Raw genomic sequence first — 7,672 nt, forward strand, 5'->3', positions numbered from 1 at the left:
TTCCCAGAGGGGGAGTGTTAGAGAAGAAAACCAAAAGCTTTATAGGTTTCTGGGGGAACTTAGGGTCTTGGAAAACCTGTGTAAGGGAAAGCAAGTGCATTTCTCATACAACCTGTTTTAATTGGCATTCTTCTTCACCGTTCATTTTACCCTTGGGCCTTGATCAGGTACTGTTTTCTCAAGCCAATACGTTTTTTGTGTGTGAGAAATGTATTTTTGATGTTACACTTTTTTTTTTTTAATTGTTTTTTCAACGTTTATTTATTTTTGGGACAGAGAGAGACAGAGCATGAACGGGGGAGGGGCAGAGAGAGAGGGAGACACAGAATCGGAAACAGGCTCCAGGCTCTGAGCCATCAGCCCAGAGCCCGACGCGGGGCTCGAACTCACGGACCGCGAGATCGTGACCTGGCTGAAGTCGGACGCTTAACCGACTGCGCCACCCAGGTGCCCCTTGATGTTACACTTTTAAAAGATTTTTAAAAAGATTTGTTTTATTCACTTGGCTTCGCAAGTAACAGAGCAATAACCACCACCTTAGCATTTGAGTAGGAAAAGACAGACGCCGTAATTAATTTCTAAAAATAGTTCTCACAGATCCACAAACACACCTAAAAGGCAAAAAGCCACCAAAGAGTGTTGATTCAGAAAATTCACTGAACTCACCCAAACGTTCCATTTTATACAAACGAAGTAGGAATCCTGTAGTCCAAAAGATAAATCAGGGTACAACATTGACAGCATTTCTTCATATATATACACATACATATATATACATTTAATGCTTATTTAGTTTTTGAGAGAGAGAGAGAGAGAGACAGAGTGTGAGTGGGGAGAGGGTCAGAGAGAGAGAGAGGGAGACACAGAATCTGAACCAGGCTCCAGGCTCCAAGCTGTCAGCACAGAGCTCCGTGCAGGGCTTGAACCCATGAACTACGAGATCATGACCTGAGCCGAAGTCGGAGGCTTAAACGACTGAGCCACCCAGGAGCCCCTACAGCATTTTTTTTCATTTTTTTATTTGTTTATTTTTCAAATGTTTATTTATTTACTTTGAGAGCGAGCGAGCAGGGCAGGGGCAAAGAGAGAGGGATACAGAATCCCAAGCAGGCTCTGCCCCGTCAGCACAGAGCTGGATGCGGGGCTCGAACCCACGCACCCTGAGATCACGATCTGAGACGAAATCAAGAGTCGGACGCTTAACGGACTGAGCCACCAGGTGCTTCGGCATTTTCTTTTTAAATTTTTAAAAAGTATTTATTTATTTTTGAGAGAGAGAGAGAGAGAGAGAGCTAGCAGGGGAGGGGCCGAGAGAGAGGGAAACACAGAATCTGAAACAGGCTCCAGGCTCCAAGCTGTCAGCACAGAGCCTGACTCGGGGTTTGAACTCAGGAACCGTGAGATCATGACCTGAGCTGAAGTCAGATGCTCAACCAACCAAGCCACCCAGGCGCCCCTCGGAATTTTCTTTTTAAATAAATATTTATGAAGAACATTATTAGATTGGTGGTCAGGATGCTGGGTTTTGTGAATTTGAACTTCGGTTTCCTCATTTGTGAAATGAAGGACGTATAGACATCCAGGACTGGTATTTGATGGATTAAGTCTTAACCGGCAATACAGCATTGGAGGGAGGTCTACCCGTCAGGTTGGCTTATTAAGTTTCCATGGGCTCTTCTGGGTGCCTCACAGGACCCTAGTATTTTTCTACTTCAGCCATTGGGATTGCTCAGAAACCTCAACAAATGTGTATAGATATGTAATATATATTTTATTAATATTAAAAACATTTTAATGTTTATTTTATTTTTGAGACAGAGAGAGACAGAGCATGAGCGGGGGAGGGGCAGAAAGAGAGGCAGACACAGAATCCGAAGCAGACTCCAGGCTCTGAGGTGTCAGCGCAGAGCCCGACATGGGGCTTGAACTTATCAACCGCGAGATCATGACCTGAGCCCAAATCGGACACTCAACCGACTGAGCCCCCCGGGCACCCCTATTGATATTTTTTGATTGCTGGACCAGGCCACCAAGACTGTGCCACCCATACAACTCAACAACAGTATGAGATAACGTTCTTTCCATTTCACGGTGGGGCAGGGAAGCCCCTGGAGGAGTCACTTTGCTGAAGATTGTACATACTGGTCAACCGCCTTACCTTCAGCGGAGACCTACGCGAAACACCCCTCCCTCCCTGCTAATTACGCAGATTTGTTTTTAGCACTGGGTCTCCTTTTGAGAGCAGAAAGGCTTTATATTTTAGCTTAGCGTTAGCTATTTAAAAATATTTCTGCTGGTATCTTTTGTTTCATCAGGAGTAAGACAAAAGGAGCCCTTTTGTATTTATTGGTATAAATAAATATTTTGTGTAAGTATTTATTCATGTTTCTTCAATCTTTGCATGGCACTTGGGTCAACTTTGACCTCACTCATCCTGGGGTTCCAGGGGATTGTTAAGAAGCCTGCCCCAACAGGTGACCGATGACTGCAACTCCTGCATTTGCTGAAAGCTTTGCACTGAAGGCAGTCGCCGCATTTCAGAATTCAAGGAGAAATGCCATGTTTCTCGAAAAATATTTCACTCAATGTATGTATTACCTTAGCCCAACTTTCTTCGCAAGTCATGGCCTCTGTCTTTGAAATGTCCTAAAATGGCGTGATGAGGTAGGAAAAAAAAAATCTTAGGATGGATGTTATTACAGGAAAGTGTTTGCCAAGTTCGGGGAGTAGGTGGGAGAGACGGAAACCCAGAAAAGGGCACTGGCTCTACTCGGGGAGTAGGTGGGAGAGACGGAAACCCAGAAAAGTGCGCATAGTGTAGTTTGTTGTGGTTGTTGAGTTATTTGTAAATTATTCTTCTACTCCTGTCTCCAGATTTCAAATGTGACCGATTTTGGCTTAAGGGCTCACATGTGCAGTATATTCTGGAGGCTTGGATGAATTCGTACAAAATGATTGCACCATATCCGGGGTGGAGGCGGACCCGCGTTTGTCTCCAACGCTTTTGCTTTATTCAGATTTCCAACAGCCAACCGTCACTGACTTTGCGCAGTTATGAGTTACGATTATGCTTTCTGTCTGGGAACTCTTAATGCTTCAGATTCTCAGTGTGAGATTTAGGCACTGACAAGGGAACAGGTTTTAAGGGATGTTTGAATTAGCTCGTAACTGCTGCTTGCAAAGTTGCCAAAAAGTCTGATTGTTACAAATTGCCTTTACAGTACATGGAAACATGTGATAATGAACTTACTGAAATATGAAAGAATAACCCCTTGTACTGTAAGGAGGTTGAACATCCTGGGGCTGTATCTGATCAAGGAGAGAGTCTTTAATTCAAAGATGTTAGGTCAAGGCTGAAATCTGAAAAAATTCTTTGTTACCTTTTTTTTTTTTTTTTTAACATGGAACGCTTCCAGAATTTGCGTGTGTCATCCTTGCACAGGGGACATGCTAAGCTTTTCTGTATCGTTCCGATTTTAGTATATATGCTGTCGAAGCGAGCACAGTCTGTTACTTTTCTTTGTTTCTCCTCTAAAGTGATGGAAACATCTACTCTCATCAACTGTCCTGCTGTAGCTATAATAAACCAAAGAGTGTTTAAACTCAATCCAGACTAAAAAGTATCGCCAAACTGATGATAAATCACATGATAAAACTATTCACCTGACTTCCTATGCAGCATTCTGTCTCAAAGATTTGGCAAGAATTTAACCAACTCACCACACAATTCAAACTGCCATAGAAAAAATAAAACGGGTTTTAGCTAATTTACACATAATTGCCTATGAAAAGATTCAGAAACCTAAATGACCCATTTTAAAAGATCAATGCGGTTAGAAGGAGGGAGGGAGGTATTATAACCAGTTGTAAGCAACAGGTACTAAAATGAATAGAAATGAAAAGTTTTTGATCTGCCCCCCCCCCACTCTCCCTGCTCTATCTTTTAAAATCACACGTCTTAAATTAATTCCCTTAGATTTTCAGCTGCCTTCTGAGAAGCAGGGTGCCCCAGCAGAACAAAATGTTTTCTGCCAAACAATGGTCCTGCTTAATTTGATGCCTTAAGCAAAAACGCCACAATATTCCCTGAGGACCTGCTACATACTATTTTAGCCTTTCCTTCTCTCTCTCTCTCTGTTTTTTTTTTTTTTAAATGTTTCCCTTGCAAGAGCGGGGAGGGGAGGGGGGAAAAGGCTAAAACAAACTAATTTTTGGTCATTTTATTCCTTTCGCAAACAGTTTGAAGACCAACCAATTTGTACTTACAAATCTGGGGCATTAGCAGGCGGGGACCCTAAATCCACATGCACACAAGCAGTAACTGTTTGTGTGCCAAGCTGTTTGTAAGCCTGATGTGACAGGAGAGACCTATTCATTCTTTTGTAAACTGTCAAGTCTAAAAACGTTAACCTGCCCGGGGCCCGGGGTATGGGAGCGCTAAATCTTCCGTCCCACAACTGTATAATGAACAGACTGTTTCATTAGTGGGACAATTCACTCGACAAATCCAGCCCAAACAACTTATTTCACAATTTGTGAGCAGAATTAAATTTAGGGGGAGCCGCAAGAGGAGGGGGGGGGGTAGGTGAGCCGCACACAATATACCGAGGGATCAATGTGTTGGGACAAGTGTTCCAGGCAATTTTACTGGAGTTGCGGGCTGAGGCTCGCGAGACCACGGCATGCAGATCAGCGGATTAGGGGGGCCGCAGCATTAGGTCAAGTGTCTCGAGGGGGGCTGATAAACACCCCAAACCTGACAACAGATTTTCCTTTCTTCCTGCACCACTTGTTAAGTGTCAGAGCAAATCTTTTGAATGGCAGTCGAGTTTACTTAGAGGCCCTTTCTTCAAGAAGACACTCTATCCATTTTCTGAAGCTCATTCCAGGCTGCCCGGGGAATAAATTTGCCCCGCATCTCGCACACAAAAAAACGTCTTTTTCCTCCACATCTTGACTATGAGCCTTTGTCTCAAGGTGTGTGAACCAGAACAAAAATCCACATCGAGAGCCCCTAAGGTTTCAGAGCCTCTGGATTTAGCTTTAATACAAATTAAACACTTTGAAGATTACACAAATACTTTTTTTTTTTTTCGGTCACAAAAAAACCCTCTCATTTTTAACATTAGCAATGTATAGAATCTGCTGAATGGGAAAATTTCAAGCAGCGAATGGTCAGAGGATAACTTGATCTTCATAATATTCTATATATACATCGCTATTAATTCAAACCAAGTAAATGCCCAGCATGCTATGTTTCTCATGTTTTAAGAATCCCAAATGGGAGAAACCATGCTTATTGTATTAAGTTGCATCTCTGTGTTAACTCAAAGTGCATGATAGAAAATCTGTGTTGTAACATCAAACATTTTCTAACTAGGTTTGAGCAGAGATGGCTGCTTTTCACTGAGATGTTCTAAAATGTCTAAATGGACCCAATGTTTGAGGATCCTTTGTGGCAGCTTGTTTCTGCTGTATGGTTTTACTTTTCATTTCTTTTGGCAGTTAAATTTTAAAATGATCAAACAGGAAAGCCCTCTGGAAAGGAGGATGTCACTTCCCTAGACATTTAACTTGGAACTCTTCAGGGTAATAATTGTGCAGATCGTTTCCTTTTAATAAGCATTTTGCTAATATTTTCAGAGTACCTTTAAAAAAAAAATTTAGGTACTAGAAACTGTGTTATTGAAGTATTGAAAATTCTTTCCAAAGTGAATAGTTCTGATTTCTTTCTTTAGCTCCAGCTACTCTGTAAAGAAGAATATTCAAGCAGGCAAACTAGTAATTAGGCCCCTAAATCTTCTCATTTACCACCCAGAACCTTTTAGACCATTAAGCCAGTCTACTTTCTAACAGATAACTACCCACATCTTTGGTTGACGAGGACTTCAAAGCTGACTACAATGGTCACAGGGATGGTCACCTGTTTTTTAGGAAAGAAACACTTACAATATCTCATAGGGCCAAACACACCGCATTCTAGATAGTTTCCAGCCTCCCGTGGGCCACGATGAGTTAGTATGTTGCATGGAACAATTTCTGTCCTGCCTCCACAGGCTGTGTGTTATTTCTTGAGAAAGTTAGCTTGGTATTTTCTTTCCCTGCACAGGCCCCCCACGCTAACTGAAAAAAAAAAAAAAAAAATTCCAGTTAGCCCGGCTGTTCCAATGGCCCACTGAGTTCTACGATGGCAGGAATTCTATGAATAATAATAGAACACACAATCCCGTGCAGCCTCCCAGAGAATTCAGTCTAATCACCCGGAAATTCTGCTTCGTCACCGTTCTTTCTCTTGCCATAAACCACTTTGGCTCCCTCTTTGCTTCCACATCGTTTAAGCCTTTCTGCCACCCTCAGATCCGTCCACGGGGCCTCCAGTGGTCATTATCCTGGGGTTTCCCAGGACTTCCCAGCGGCTCTGTCCCAGAGGCCTCCTTCCAGTGCCACACCTACTCTTCTAGAATGTTCAGGCTATACAGGACGGGAGAAGGAACAAAGTAAACATCTTGCTAAATTCTCCACCCAGAGACATCCACTGCCAATAGACTGGAGACCATTCTTCCAGATGTCTTCCTATCGTTTGTACAATTAAACGAAAATGACACCGTACCACATATCCCATTTTATAAACTGCTTGTTTTTGCTTGATAATATATCATGGAGATTCTTTTTGATATCACTTTCTTTTTCTTTTTATTTGTTTAAGTTTATTTATTTTGATGTTGGGGGGGTGGAGAGAGAGAGAGAGAGAGAGAGAGAGAGAATCCCAAGCGGGATCCGCATCCAGCACAGAGCCCAGCGTGGTGCTCAATCCCGTGAACCTCGACGTCACGACCCGAGTCGAAATCAAGAGTCAGACACTTAACTGACTGAGCCACCCAGGCGCCCCTGCACATTCCTTTTTAAAGGTAGTGTAAGAGTCCATCATCCAGATACTCCTGAATTATCTAACTAAGCTTTTTTTTTGGTGGGCCAATTAGGGTGTGTCCATTTTGTTCCTATTTTAAGAACAATGAAATGAGCGTCTTCGTACAAACATTTTTGTGTACTTCTCCGATTAAAGAGGAATTCTTGGGTCAAAGGGTATACAAGTTTTCACACATGTAGTCAAGCTGTCCTCTGGGAATTGATGACCTAATACAATCCTGCCAGTTGACTTTTTGTGGGCAGGAAGGACGCAGTGGCTGGGAAGCTATATTGACCTGTATCAATTCTCTCTAGGTTCTTGTTCTCATCAGTGATTTACAAAATCACTCTACTGCCTGCTCCCTCTTTCTTTTCTTACCAAAATAGCAGATGACATTTTGGGGACCAACTTCCTCATGCTTACAAAAGTCTCGAATTATCTGAACGGCTTGGTGACGTAAGAGAGACACCTTATTCTGTACCTTTCATATATCTTGTGATTTAGCTGGCCCCACTGCTTTTTCCAGATTTGTCACCTTCCTTGGTCATTTTATGCGAAAGGTTGTACCTAGACCCATGCCACTCACTCTAGCTGTAGTAGAGATTCACTCTATTTTATTTTTAGTAAACAGTTTTTTGAAATTATAAAACCGACATAGTCAAATTCCGTAAACATAAGAAAAGAGAAAACAAACCCATATCACCATTTCTCTAAGCTGTGGCATAATCTTCACTGATCTCTGTGTCTATATTTTTAGCCAGTACC

At 42.3% G+C, this 7,672-nt stretch overlaps 1 non-coding gene across 1 annotated transcript; it reads right to left on the reverse strand.

Moving 5' to 3' along the window:
- Window positions 1-3,395: 3,395 nt before the first annotated feature.
- LOC112850531 (U6 spliceosomal RNA) lies at window positions 3,396-3,504 on the reverse strand. The gene has a single exon (XR_003222655.1). It is a non-coding gene; the product is annotated as a U6 spliceosomal RNA (small nuclear RNA).
- Window positions 3,505-7,672: the final 4,168 nt, after the last annotated feature.

This window comes from Puma concolor, chromosome C2 (assembly GCF_028749965.1).
Source record: "Puma concolor isolate L17-30 chromosome C2, mPumCon1.1.hap2, whole genome shotgun sequence".
NCBI classification, from domain to species: Eukaryota; Metazoa; Chordata; class Mammalia; order Carnivora; family Felidae; genus Puma; species Puma concolor.